At 44.2% G+C, this 14,565-nt stretch overlaps 1 pseudogene; it reads right to left on the bottom strand.

Moving 5' to 3' along the window:
* Positions 1-2,853: 2,853 nt before the first annotated feature.
* On the bottom strand, positions 2,854-2,973 carry LOC136646323 (5S ribosomal RNA; annotated as a pseudogene).
* Between the last annotated feature and the right edge of the window lie 11,592 nt (positions 2,974-14,565).

The following is a 14,565-nucleotide window of genomic DNA, read 5'->3' as shown; positions in this document are numbered from 1 at the left end:
TGAGAAAGGAGGGGGCTGAATTGCCACCTTCTACAATTTTGCGGGGGGGGGGGGCAGGAGTTTGGGTGCATGTTGGAGTGTCAGGAATGGCTTCAGCTGGAGCTTTGGGTTGGGTGGTGGATCTCCTTGAGCCATCTTTGACTGCAATATGAATTAAAATGACCCAACTCATATATACCGGTATGTGTTAAACAGGACAGGACATGGTGGAATCCAGATTCATAGATTTGGCAAGGTATATGGAAATAAACATTGACTCTGATGTACCAAATAAATCACATATACAATGATGCCAGGTCTTTCCTTCTTTTTAAAGAAAAGCAGCATTTGGGAGGGGGAAATTGGGAGAACAAAAGGAGCATGGGACAGGGCTTAGAGCCCTATCCAACTCTCCAGAACTGATTCAGCCACAATGCAGCCGTGAAGTAAGGCAACAAACATCTCCTTACCTTGAGGAGACCTCTGTGACTGCTGCACCACCACAGGATGAAAAAGTTCTGGAAAGTTGGATAGGCTTGGGCTCTTAATCCTTTCCCAGCCTGTCCTTTCTCCACTTCAAACTAGCCCCGAGTGGTTCTCCCATATGGGGTTTAAAATGTGTGCATATTCAGGGCAATCTTTAAACACATTCTGTAAAGGTGTAACTTTGTCTGAAAATGTACAGATTATATTCTTCACCAACAGATTTTTGTTTTTGTTTTTTGCTGCAAATGAGTTTGAAAGATGGTGAGAAGAACAATATTAATGTAAATTAATCTTCTTTAACTGGAATTTGTGTGTTTGTGTGAGTGGAAGAGAGAGAAAGATTTTTACACAGCTTTATTTAAAACTACCATTTAGTAAATTAATAGAGAAGCCCTGTTAAAGGTTGCGGCATAGCTATTAGGCAAGTAGTTTTTGTCTGTGAGCGAAACTGTTTCCTACAGGTTCACCAAATTATACAGCAATTGCCTGCTACTATTTCTTTCTTTTCTTTTAAATCTGTAGCCTGTTTTGCTATCTCTTTATTTCGCTGAAGTCAGCTGAGACAAGCCTGCAGCTCAAGTAACATCAGAGTCCAAGATCCTTATCAGGGCTCCGGGCTCTAAACCACAGAATGATCTGACCTTGAGGGAACAGAGTAATTCTGTACATATTTCGCTCCATTAGGAAGTAAGTTACTCAAAGCTGAGCATTTGCTAAAATGTTATCAGTATGTTGCATCAGGAAGTACATAGATGCCAGAGACAGTGCAGGTACAGGGTTTTCATGTCTCCCCAACCATGAGGATTTGTCATAGTAACATAACTAAAGCCTCTAGCACCTGGGGCACAAATTTTTAACGCCCCACCCCCTCGAGTTTTAGAAGACCTCCCGGAGGCCTTTGAAAGGCACTTCTGGTTTTCACATAAAACCACCACTGCCAAACACAGGTAAGTCTAAACTCCCTTTTTTATCTTAGCCAGTGGGTGGCAGTGCAGACATGTAAGTGCCATGTCTGCTGAGTTGGCATCCCCCTCTTAGCAAGCCCCAAGAGCACTTACAGGTTCCTTTATGGGGTAAATTTTGGGAACCATTGCTCTCTAGAAACAGGTTGTGAAATCAATGGACTGCAAGTAAAGGAATTTGAAAATGGTGTTATTGGGGGTGAAAATGGGGGTGTTATTTATTTTACTCTGAAGTAAGCCCATTGTGTTCAGTAAGACTTCTGACTTCTTCTGTGTTCAGTAAGACTTCTGGGCAGTAAAGTGAGTAGCCCCATTGCAGGGCTGCTTCCCTGGGAGTAGGAGACGAAAGTTCCCTTCTCCTGAGGTGCCGCCTGTGGTCGCCCGAGGTGTGCAGGATGCAGCGGCAGCCATTCTCAGGATTGGGCTGCCTGTTGTTTAGGCAACACTTTAGGCATGTGCAACTCCCAGCTCACAGCAGGGTTGCTAACAGAGTGAGAGAATGGGTAGCATGAGACCAGCCTATCCATAAGGCTATTGACTCACAGCCCAATCCTGAGCTGCCTAGGGCACCCAGGCTCGGTGGCACTGAAAACGGCTGCCACTGGATCCTGCGCACCCCGGGCTACCACGGGAGGCACCTCAGGAGAAGGGGACTTTTGTCCCCTTCCCCCGGGTAAGGTAAGTAGCCCCAAAATGGGGCTACTCATGTTACTGCCAACCTTTTGGCAAAGGTAAAGGTGCTCATGTAGGGCGTGCAGCCCTCCACAAGCGCCTTGGATCCTGCAGAGTGGAGCTCCGCAGACCTGCCCCCCTCCCCGTGTCACACCTCCACATCACGCCTCCCCCCACCCTCTCTCCGCCCCCCGCTGGTCTCTTCCCTCCCTAGAATGTCTCCTTCCTGCCCCCATCCCCGCCCCCCACTTACCGTGCTGCGGCTGGGCAGTCCGGGAGACCACTGAGCAGGGGAGGCTGGGCGACCACCCTGCGCTAGCCCAGCACTGGCTGGCGCTGGGTTAGCATGGGTGGGAGCCCGGCGGTGAGTCTCGCAAACGTGCCTTACAGCACGTTTGCGACAGTGCTCGGCGGCACGGAGCCGTGCCGCCAAGCACAGGATTGGGCTCTCAGATGGCTGGTTGGTGGGAGTGGGTAGTTAGAGCCCAACCCCATGGGTAGTCCTTGCTCCCCTCCCCCCACTAGTGTTCTGGTTAATGAAGGCAAAAGTGCTGGGATGACTGACAAGCATTTGGCACTAAGTTTTTGAATTTAGCAAAAATTAAGATTTGTTTTACTGAATGTATGGAACAACTGAAACAAGTTGAAAATAATTAAAATTAAATAGTATTTCATATAAAACATGTGACATTTAGAAGTACTATGTTGTTGGTTGGTTGGCTGGCAACCTTCAGTCTCGAAAGACTATGGTATAAGCCTACAGCACCCAGTATTCCCAGGCGGTCTCCCATCCAAGTACTAACCAGGCCTGACCCTGCTTAGCTTCCGAGATCAGCCGGGATCAGGCATCTGCAGGGTTACAGTTGCTGCAGTACTATGTTAATGAGTACTATGTTAATGATAGATAAATATGGAACACAAGAGAGCCTTTAAATGAAGGATCAATATGACTCTTTTAATTGCTGAATCCAATCACGTGGATCTACTGAGAAAGCTTGGCCTTATATTTTTGCCACAGGGTGGCACTATTGAACCATGTTTTTGGCTACATTAAAAACATATGAAGGCGAAAAACAAAACCTTTCACAAATGAAATATATGCCACGCAGCTTTATTAATCATGTTGTTTGTAAAGATATCTGCAATACTTGCTCCAAGGCCTATAATCTGTCTTCTGTTTCCTCATTAAAATGTCTTAACAAGTCATTCTAACAAATACTTAGTTGCTGTATCTGACAACTTCTCCTCACAAACAGTGTCATTTTAGATATGTTGTATATAGTCCAACAGGACAAGGCACCTAATCTGTATTTTGAACAACACAGCGTTGTTCGCTGAATAAAATTGAAAAGCAGACAGAATGAGCAGCTGGCTACTTGTTTTATATTTATCATTTTTTAAAATAGAATAAATCTTTGTTCATGTATTATAGTTCTGTCACTTCTGCCTCCTGATCCCAAAGTTCTGATGGATGTTCTGAACTCAGCCACATTTGCAACTTTGGTCAAGATTACGTGAATGATCTTTACTGTCCTTGCAATGTCTGCAGTCTTGTCCTGGTTACCACCATGCACCACTGTTTGTGGTTCAGGGGAAGGAGTTCCCTGTCCATTCCTGTGGTAGCAAGAGTCTACAACTGAGGGAATAGGCAGCATTTGTATATAATCAGGTGAGATTACTTAGCTGCAATAATGACCACAATTTAATATAAACAAGAGCTGTTTAGTCCTGTCCCATCCAGCATTTCCTCTAAACTGTGTGGCTGTGCAGCCATGCATCTTGAATGGAAGACCCACGCAGCGTTCCTCTTGGTGCTCTAGAGTTCAGCAATGGTGGTGACATCATCACTGAGTGCTCTGGCCTGGGGGGGGGGGGCACAGATTAGAGAGAAAAGTGGTCCTGTCTCCTCAGGTCTTTCAGCATTCAGGGGTCTCCAAACTTTTTGGCCAGAGGGCCGCATCAAATGTCTGACACGGTATTGAGGGCCGGGAAAAAAATTTCAATATAAAATTTATATAAATAAATTAGAGATGGAACTTAGTTGTGTGCATAAATGAATGTGTGAATTGTGTGTGTGAATAAATGAATGAATGGGCTCATTCATTCAACCTCTCTGGCCCTTAGAATACCCTCCAGATGCAACCAGAGCATAGTTCCAGTCATGATTGGCAAAGTGGGCCGGGGCTTTCAGGGGACAAGAGGCTGGCCATGGGCCAGATAGAGGCTGGCCGCAGGTCGCATCTGGCCCCCAGGCCAGGCTTTGGAGACCCCTAAGGATTAAGTGGTCCACTCTGCTCTACTCTAGGATGGGCAGGCTCAGGAACACTTAGATCTTTATGGTAGAATGGAAAGCAATCAAAATGCATGCTTAAAAACTAATGTGATTGAACAGACCAAATAGATCTAAGCACATTTTAATATAAAATTGCATACAAAACTAGTGCAGGGGGTCTTAGGTGCAGATCCCAATTGGGAGCAATTGGCTTAAAGCTGGCCCTGCCTCTCAGTAAACTGGGTATTCATTTCAGTTACATTTAAATTCTTCCTTTCTCTCTTATATGAGGTGGGTGCACCATGGTCAATGGCTAAAGGATCCTTAGCATGTGTGCCTGGAGTAGGTGTGCATTGTTCATGCATATGTGTTAGAACACTCCTGGTAACATTTGTATGCCTGCATAGCTCCAACTGGATAGCATTCATCACTTGGCTCACATTAGAAAAATCTTTCTGTGTGCCTGTTGATTGAAATACAGTATTAGGCATTGGAAGACCTTCCTGTTTTGTCAAGAGGATCATGTGGCTCTGCCTTTTTCTTTCTCATTGGGAGTGGGACAACATCAGGCACTGGTGGCATCAAGCAGCAGCTTCTGTTTGCCATCTCTGGGTTCAAGGTATGGGCATAAGGCTCGCATTGGCTCACAACAAGGCTGAGATCTGGAAGTGCAGACTGGCAATTTAGTTTGCACATCTTCAAAATGGAGCCAGCTTGGCCTCAAGAAGGGGGGGGAGCAGAGGTCTGGACAACATAAGGGTGCTCTGCTTGCAATCACACCTATGCATAAAGGGTCATAGGATCAGGGGGGTCATAAGGTCTCTAGGGTCAGGTTGTTAGAAATTGCATTGTTGTTACATTTTCCTTTCTTTCAAGGCTCTGGGGCTACAGTCTGCATTAGATTTTGTTTGTGGAAAATACTTATGCTATTCTACATAAAATCTTCCCAAATACCCAAACATCTGAATGCAAATACGACATTAGAAAGCCAAGGACAACAATAGCACCTATTGCAAACCCTATGCTTATCTCTTGATCTTTCTAACATCATCCACTGACCTGGAGGCCATAGGACACCCTGGAGATTCACATTCAGATATTCACATCTTTGGATGAGCCCAAAGTCTGGGTTTCACCGACATCAAATGAGCACTGTAATAGGGTTTATGTTTGCCGCACACTTTTCATCAGTCTTGTAATGTAACTTGCATTTCAGCACTCAACAGATGAAAGGAAGTCTGAGATATTTCGTCCCTCTTCCAGTCCTCCTAACATATAATCCACAAACAAACCCTTCAGCTCAACGCTCCCTTACTGTGGCAACGTTTCATTACATATCTCTCAATAACCCTGCAGACAAAATTATTCTGACTTTAAAGACTGAGCAGGTTATCCCTTTTCATGCTGGGTACCACAAACCATCTGATGGTGTAGCATTTGGGAAGACTTCAGCCCATAGAGATTCAATTAATTTTTCATATGCTCAGAAACGGATTCAAGATGTTCTTTCTCAACTTGGACAAAGAAGATCTCTGCTCCTATCTAAGTTCTAGATCAGCAAGCAGCTGACTTCAAATGTGCCAAAGTCATAATTGCCATCATGTGTGCTCGCTAATGCAGACATATTGGAATCTAGCAAAACAAGGCCGGGAACCGTTTCAGTGCGTGCTTCATAACTATTTTGTCCTGCCCTTGGACAGTGTCTTTAGAAAATGTCCACTGTATCCTTGTGACAAGAAGCAGATGCAGTATCAAATATATCTATAGAACTGATCCTGCCTGCTAACTTGTGTGTAGTCCTCCAACAAGTGGCAACCTCTAACAGTTATTGTAATCACAAGTATAGGTGTAACCTCCCTTCCTAATAGCTTTCAGTGACCCGTAAAATGCTTGGCTATGACTGCAATCCTGTATACATCTACCTGAGAGTAAACCCCATTGAATATAGTTGAGTAAACATATCTGAGAAGCATGTCTAGAATTGCACTGTAAGATCACAGGCTTAATGCCAAAGATGTCTTTGCTGATGAAAAGCCTCTTCTCCTCACTGACTTAGAAGAAGGCAATTGCATGTGAAAAGTGACCCTGAACCTAGAGAAGTTTATCCACTTGTTGTTTTCAAAGCCTTTTAATGGTCCTCTAAAATGTATATACTACATTTGGTAAGAAAAAGTAAACAGGAAGCCCCATAATTCCTCGTGCAGTGATGCAGTGGCGCCAGCATGGCCTCCACTGCATCCTGTGGGGGAATTTCAGCCTTCAGAGGCCTCCTTGGGGTAGGAGAACATTTGTTCCCTTGCCGCAGGGTAAGCCCTTGTGGGACTGGTGGTTAACTTGCACCTGCTTCAGCACAATACCAGGGACAGGTCCATGAAGATTATAACAGGAAGGACAAAAGGATTCAACGTGCATTGCTGCTCCGAGTCTGCCCCCCTCCTGGGTCTCATCGGCCCTCTTTCCCACCCCGTCACCACCCCATTCTGCCCATCCCCACCCCCTGTGTTGCCTTACCTGCTCTGGTAGGTCTTCAGCTGTCAGCAGGTGCATGAGAGGATGCTCTGGCCTCCTCGCCATCAACCTGACAGTGCACATTGGCAGAGGCTGCTTTGCATCTGCCACAAAGCAGTTGTTGCCACTGCAATGCGTGTTGTGCCAGCAACCAGCCCAGTTAGGATTGGGCCATGATTTCAGTTTCAATAGGATTCAGTCATGATTCATCTTCTTTGGCTACAGCCCAGTGTATGTGATGTCTTCACAGCACATCAATGGTGGGATCCCAATGGCTCCAAATGTTAAAAACTGTGCAATATATATGCTCCACATTTTCTTTGATCCTTGATATAGCTTTTGAATATTTATCTGCTGAACCATTTTCTCTGTTTGCTCTTATAACAGGGAACAGGCAAATCTTCTTTTCACACATTCACCACAGGGGTCTTCTGGTACAGTAATTCCTGAACATTATACTAAAAGTGCATCATCTGCATGTGTAGCTAATAGCATCCTACTATCATTATTTCCCAATGGGAGCCATGCCTTTCTTGTGTGCACTGCTAGCATATTTGAATAAGCTGGCATAAAATAAAAACAAACAGGTTTGGATAGATAGGTTTTTTTTTTTTTTTGTTAAACTCTGGAGAGATCTGGGCACACATGAGCAAACTGCATGCACGTACTTGTTGAACTGTTTGTTCATAGGTCTGGGGGAAAAAAAGTCTGAATTTATTTAGTCAATGTCAGTTTGAAGGAATACTTCTGTAAAATCCAATTCAGTTGTTATTTTACATTTTTACAATTTATTTCTGTCTGTTGGCACTGCCACATCCCAGAGGAGGCTCATTTTCACATATTTTGGACCAGTCCTGCTATTGAGGTTTTCTGGAACCAAATTTTTGTTTTGTGAAAACATTGTAAATAGAGATTTATATACAGAAATATAAACATCTTTCTGTGCTTTAAAACTGAGGTAAGCAGGGGGTAGTGCTAAACCTAGTGGTGAATCTGAGGGCGACCCTTCTTCCTATCCCTCCACGCCAGTAGGCTGAATTTTTTTTTCTTGTCCTTGCTATCTCCCAGGTACAAATTCCAGCCCAACCTTGTTTGAAGCACTATTGCACTATTGAGTTGTATGTGTATTAGAACAACCACCACCACCCCTGCAAATTATCACCACAGCCATTGTTTTGTGACTGGCCGTGGCTCCCCAAGCTGCTATTTTATTATTCGGAGGTATTATTATACCAATACTATTCTAGTAGTTCCCAGGCTCTGGCAAAGAAGTTGTGGGGTTTGAGTCTGCCACTATCAATCACAAGTGTTCCTCTTCAGAGCCAGTCATTTGAAAGGTCTGTGTTATCTTTCTCTATGGCTGGTGAAATTATTTTCAAAATGTAAGATCTGTCCTGGAAACCGTCAGACTTCAGCAAGGATCCAGTTCCAAGCAGTCAAGTTCTGGGATCCAGGGGAGTGATTGCTTGCTCAGGTAGGCCAGAAGTGGGTACATGATTGAAAACAGTCAGGGGTCAGCAAAAAAAGATCAGAGGACCACAAACAGGTGCACAGTTGAACTCAGACAAAAGTCAAGGCTCAGATTAGTAACCAAGGATCAAAGGAGCCAGAAGGAGATGAGAGGTCCAAATCAGGCAGAGGCCAAGAACCAAGCCCAACAACAGAGAGGCAAGGGAGAGAAGCGGTTACAATGTCAAAGGCTGCAATCAGGAGAAAGGGCTAAGCAGCATCCTAACACTGGAGCCAAGTCACTCAGAAACTCACTGAGTATCAAGCTCTGAAGCCCCAACTTTATAAGGCTGGACTGGTCCTTGGGAGGTCAGCTAACTGGAGGCTCAGGTGGGTAGGCATTGCAGCCTATATGGCTGCAACTCTTAAACCACAGAGTTCAATTTGCCAGGCTTGCATGTAAGCTTATTGTACCAGTGGCACATGAATTATGGTGCTGGAGCCTGATTTCAAGGTTAGATTTCCTTGCATAGTCAGGATGCCTACTTTTGTCTGTGCTTTCTTGAGTAGTGGATATTGCACAAGACTATTTTGGGTACAGGAGGTCTGGTCTAGAGGGTAGAGCCTCCGTCTGCCTGAAGATAACATCCACAAGGTCGCCAGTTCGAGGCCACTGGCACCGTGCGACCTTGGAGCAGCTGACAAGCTGAAGCTGAGCAATTCCATCTGCTCGGAGCGTGGGAGGATGGAGGCCAGAATGTGAAGCCAGATCGGAATGTAACACCTTGAATGTAGTAGTTCTTGAAAGAAAGAACCTTCTTTGAAATTGTAAAAATCCCTATTTAAATAGGGATTTAGATAAAGCCTGCCTATGTAAACCGCCTTGAATAAAGACCAAGAAAGGCGGTATATAAATACCTGTTATTATTATTATTATTATTATTACATCAGCTACAGGTTCCCTGACTGGAAACATATCTAGGTTGTTTATTTTTCTGTGGTCATTTTGAGATCCAATGGACAACCCATTAAACTTGTGTTGGGTCCTGAACTTGCCTCACTATGGCCACTTTGGGTAATCATCCTTATCCTTAAACTTGAAATGCTCTTCAAATACCTGAAGGGCTGTCAAATGGAAGGACAGATTTGTTCTCAGCTGTCTTTGAATCAGGAGAAAATTCCTGATGGGCATTTTGGGGCAGCAGTGGAACAGATTGCAGAGGGAGGTGCTGGTGGACTCTCCCTCACTGGAGATCTTCAAGCAGAGGCTTGATAAGCATCTGTTGGAGAAGCTCTAGGAGGACTTCCTGCCACAGGCAGAGGGTTGGACTGGATGGCCTGTTAGGCCCCTTCCAATTGCATGATTCTATGAAATAATAACAATGATCTATCTCAGTGTTTGTACAAATGAGCAAGACAAAAAAAATTACAGCTCTTTGCACCTTAATATCTTTATAAAAATAGCAATATTTTCACCAGGCCCAGCACTAGATGTGACTACAGCAAAGATGATACCGGTGTCACTTTCTGGTCTTGTAAAAATAAAGGTTATCTGTGAAAAATGGAAAGGGGTACAAGAACAGCAAGGAAAGCAAACATTTTGCAGTATACCAACTCCACTTGGCTCTCAAAGGTTAATGGTTAGGTGTCATATACAATCATTGAAAACATATTTTTAAAAGATGCAGTCATAATACTTGAGGAAGCTATTTGCTTCATCTGTATTTATGATCTGCTCTGTGATTCTGACATATTTTCATTTCTAGAAGATTTTCTTCAGGGAGGGAGAGGAATAGTACCACATAAGGTAAAATCTGAACAAAATTATTTTAAAAAAACAACCCAGATTGCTGCCCATTCTTGCTCAACACTATTTTCTGGAAAATCACATTGATTTGCATTTTTCAGAGTAATTCTTCCATCTGTATTTTTCTGTTGAGAAAATGACTGCATCAGAATTGTCTCTGTGTGTCTCAGCATCCAAAAGCATGTGCAGTTCAAGTACAGATCTAGCTGCAGTAAGATAGCTATGAGTACTATATCTGCAATGAGAAAGCCAAAACCCTTGCAAAGTCCTGAGAGCACCACAATGCATTCTGGGACATTTACCTACAACTTTTTTTTGATCCTGAGAACAGTTGATGTCATCCATTACAGATGCCTAACACCAGGATAACACACTGCTGAAACCTGATACATAATAATGAGTGTAATTAGAAAGGGAATGTGATAAATGTTAAATAGTGTATTAAAAATACTAATGCTGGTACAAAATGTGTGCTTTTAACTTTTGCAACTTCACAGGTTTAAAACACCCAAGAAGGCTGCAAAATGGGAGGAGGGTTTTACCGGCTAGGCTAGGCTAGGCTAGGCTTGTGAGATGAAATACTTCATCAAACACAGCTGCTCACTGGAGTGACTTAAAACTGAGTGAAACTGTTTAATGTTATTGATACTAATAAAATCATGGAGACCCCCTTCCAAGGAAATAAACTTAGGATTGGTGAAAGGCTTTTCTTTTTTAAAGTAAGATTGTCACAATGAAATGACAATCCTATGAACAGGCTGTAGCTACAGTCACTTTATGTTGTTCAAGATAAACAATAATATTTTTCTGCTGTGCAAAGAAGGCAAAACTGTCTAGTTCAGGGATTTTCACACATTTAGCACCGGGACCCACTTTTAAAAATGAGTATCTGTCAGGACCCACTGGAAGTGATGTCATGACTGGAAGTGACTTCATCAAGCAGGAAAATTTTTAACAATCCTAGGCTGCAATCCTACCCACATTTACCCAGGAGTAAGTTCCATTTACTATCATTGCTAAAAGAATATACACAGTAGCTTGTTAAAAGTACAGAACTGTAGCATCTCCCCAAATGCAGTCACATACCATAGTAGCATCAAGTCTAATATATTAAAAATAAAATATTGAAATGAATGGAGACCCACCTGAAATTGGATTGCGACTCACCTAGTGGGTCCCAACCCACAGTTTGAAGAAACACTGGTCTAGTTCTTCTCTTACAGTCACTTGTAACAAACTCTTGCTAGTCACAAAAACTGCACAAGTGGTCTGGAAGAGACAAAGGGTGCAATCCTAACCCCTTATGTCATTGCTTTCCAGCTAATGGGACATGTGCTGCATCCTGCAGTTGGGTGTCACTCACAGAGGCCTCCGCAAAGTAAGGGAATATTTGTTCCCTTACCTCAGAGCTGCATTGCCCTTATGTCAGTGCTGGAAAGCACTGACATAAGGGGTTAGGATTGCGCCCAAAATGTCCAACTAACTTATTTTTATTTTTCACATTTTCATACTGCCCTTTCTCCAAGGCAGGGCCTCGGAGAGGAATTTTATCAGGGGGTACAGAGTTTCTTTTGGGCCCCTTCCCAAAGAGGGAGGGGTGAAACAGAATGGGGGGGTGGCAATGGGGGCAAAACAGACAGGAGGAAAGTGGCAGCAGCTGGAATAGTCTTTGGAGCCCAGGTCTACCAGTCTTCCCAATGCAGAGCTCAGGTCTACCTGCCTGCCCAGTGTTGGCAGGTAGATACAGTTATATGGAAAACCAAACATACTCCTACATCTCTCTAAAATCTTTCAAATATAGAAAATCATTGCAGGAGATTAGCATCATTGTATGTAGGCTCACACTAGAATGGAAAGTGTCCTGTTTGCACCAAAACTGACTTCTGCAGCAGCTTCAGTCCCGCAGCTGTCACTGAGCTCCTATTGTTACGTGAAAATCTCCTTTTCCCTTCCAAGTTGTGATTTTGTATGTATTATGGACTAAAACTCATGCAGGTCAAACCTCAGAATATAGGACACCCTTCCCCCAGTACACTTTTCCAAGGCCCTGGTAGAAGTCACAAGTTTGCACAACCTCTAGCAATGCAGGGATGCCTCCTGATCCAATAATTGTTATGCAAAACAAGCATGCACCTTCGGAGGAAGTCTATTGTTCTATTGTTGTAGCTTTATCACTCTTAAGCACCTTATGCAAACTGCCTCCCTCCCCCAGGAGGCCAGTCATGGCTAATACCCAGTCTTCCTTTCCTTACATGCTCCACATGTCCTACTGTGTATACTGAGCATGCGCATCCAGGAGGCCACATCCGGGTCATTCACATCCAGCTTCCAGGTCAGCAGCAACCCTTTTAAGAGAAAGCTCCAGCCACATGGTCTCTCTCTCTGGCTGCCCCCCAAGGCACAGGTCTTCCATAGGACTCTTCCACTCTCTCCCCCCAACTGCTTCCCAGGACAGGTAACTATATCTTGCATCTGGAATCTTTTCCCTTCTATCCTACCTATGTCTCCCATTCTCTCCCCATCTTAGTTAGCAACTGGATTATGCTGACCAGGGACCCCTAAAATCCTTCCCTGCAACCTATCCTTTTCTGATTCCTTCTCGGATGCACCAAATACACGGCACATGCAACCACTATAAAGCTAGGTACACTAGACACAAGTACTAGAAACCTATACTTATCAATTCTCCATGTGCATTATGTTTACCTATGTGTTTTGTAATAAAAATATAATTGTTGATTGAAAGTTATCTTTCTCCCAGTCTCCTCTTTAAGCTAAACAAGGGATTTTCTCTGCATTACGCTATTTTGTTATCCAGCCTGCAATCCTGAGGTTTCCAAAAGGGTAATATAATAATTCCCCTTAAAACATAACAGCCCTTTTTGGTAACACTATACACTCCTGCCTGGTTAGCAAATCCACAAACCAAAGAGATACTGTAGCAGGTCAGTTTTCTCCCAGATGTGACACTGTTAAGGAATGTATGCAATTCTGGGCCTGGTGTGTATGGCTTCTGGCAGTAGTTCTGGCAGTCCCTCTGAAGGAGCAGGTCCGCAGCTTGGGGGTCCACTTGGATTCGCAGCTGCTCCTGGATACCCAGGTGGCGGTTGTGGCTAGGGGGGCCTTCGCTCAGCTTCGGCTGGTGCGCCAGCTGCAGCCGTACTTGGATCGTGCAGACCTGGCCACGGTGATCCATGCCACAGTGACATCGAGGTTAGATTATTGTAACGCGCTTTATGTGGGGCTGCCCTGAAGACGGTTCGGAAACTGCAATTAGTGCAGAATGCAGCGGCCTGTGTTGTCACTGGAGCTAGGCGGTTTGACTCTGTCAGCCCGCTTCTCCGGGGGCTGCATTGGCTGCCCATTTGTTTCCGGGCCCAACTGAAGGTGCTGGTTTTGACCTTTAAAGCCCTATACTGCTCTGGGCCAGGGTATCTTAGAGATCGCCTACTTCCGCACAATCCGGCTCGTCCTCTTAGGTAATCAGAGAAGGCCTTTTTACAAGTGCCGCCGCCTAAGGAGGTACATGGGGCGGCGGCAAGAAATAGGGCCTTCTCAGTAGTGGCACCAACGTTATGGAACTCCCTTCCCCTTGATTTGAGAATGGCTCCCTCTCTTGAGTTTTTTTGGCGAGGCCTGAAGACCTTTTTGTTTAAACAAGCCTTCTGAGTTCATGGCCTTTTTAAACATCTTTTCTATATCTTTTAGTATTTTTACAGGCCTGATTCCTCTATGATTTGCTGCGTTTTGCTCTTTTTATCTGACTACTGTTTTTATGGGTATCTGTTAATGTGTTTTAATATGTTTTTATTTGCGGTTAAATTATGTTTTTAATCTGTTTTTAATATGTTGTAAGCTGCCCTGGGTCCCTTCGGGGAGAAGGGCGGGATATAAATAAAGTTTATTTTTTATTATTATTATTATGGCCATGTGCCCATGGAATTGCCCCCAACATCCTGCGTGGGCAATGAGATTGGAGAATGTCAGATCCCAGGAGTTTTCTGGGCCCTCTCCTTTCGCTCCTGGGCCTCCTTTCTGACTCTGGACCCGGGTACAAATTACCCTCTTTACCCCTCTCTCCTAGGCCCTGCTCCAAGGAGCTCAAGGTGGTGTATATGGTTCCTTTCCTTCCCTCTTTTTGTATTCACAGCAGCTGTATGAAGTAGGTGAGGCTAGGAGAGAATGACTGGCCCAAGGTCACTGAGGAAGCATCATGGCTGAGGTGGGAACTGAACCTGGATCTTCCAGGTCTAGAACCACCACACCATCCTGGTTCTTATCCTTTGCTACAGGACACAATTTTAAGTCTTCTTCAAAGTTACTCAGCTCCTGTGAGCAACTTTGTCATGTTCAATTTAGTTATCATGGCTAATAGCAGTTGGTAGACCTGGTCTCTTATTCATTTAATGCCTTTTCAGAACCATCAAAAG

The sequence above is a fragment of the Tiliqua scincoides genome, chromosome 3 (assembly GCF_035046505.1).
Source record: "Tiliqua scincoides isolate rTilSci1 chromosome 3, rTilSci1.hap2, whole genome shotgun sequence".
Classification (NCBI taxonomy): Eukaryota; Metazoa; Chordata; class Lepidosauria; order Squamata; family Scincidae; genus Tiliqua; species Tiliqua scincoides.
Note: the sequence above shows the minus strand (reverse complement) of the source record. Positions and strands in the feature narration are given on the sequence as shown.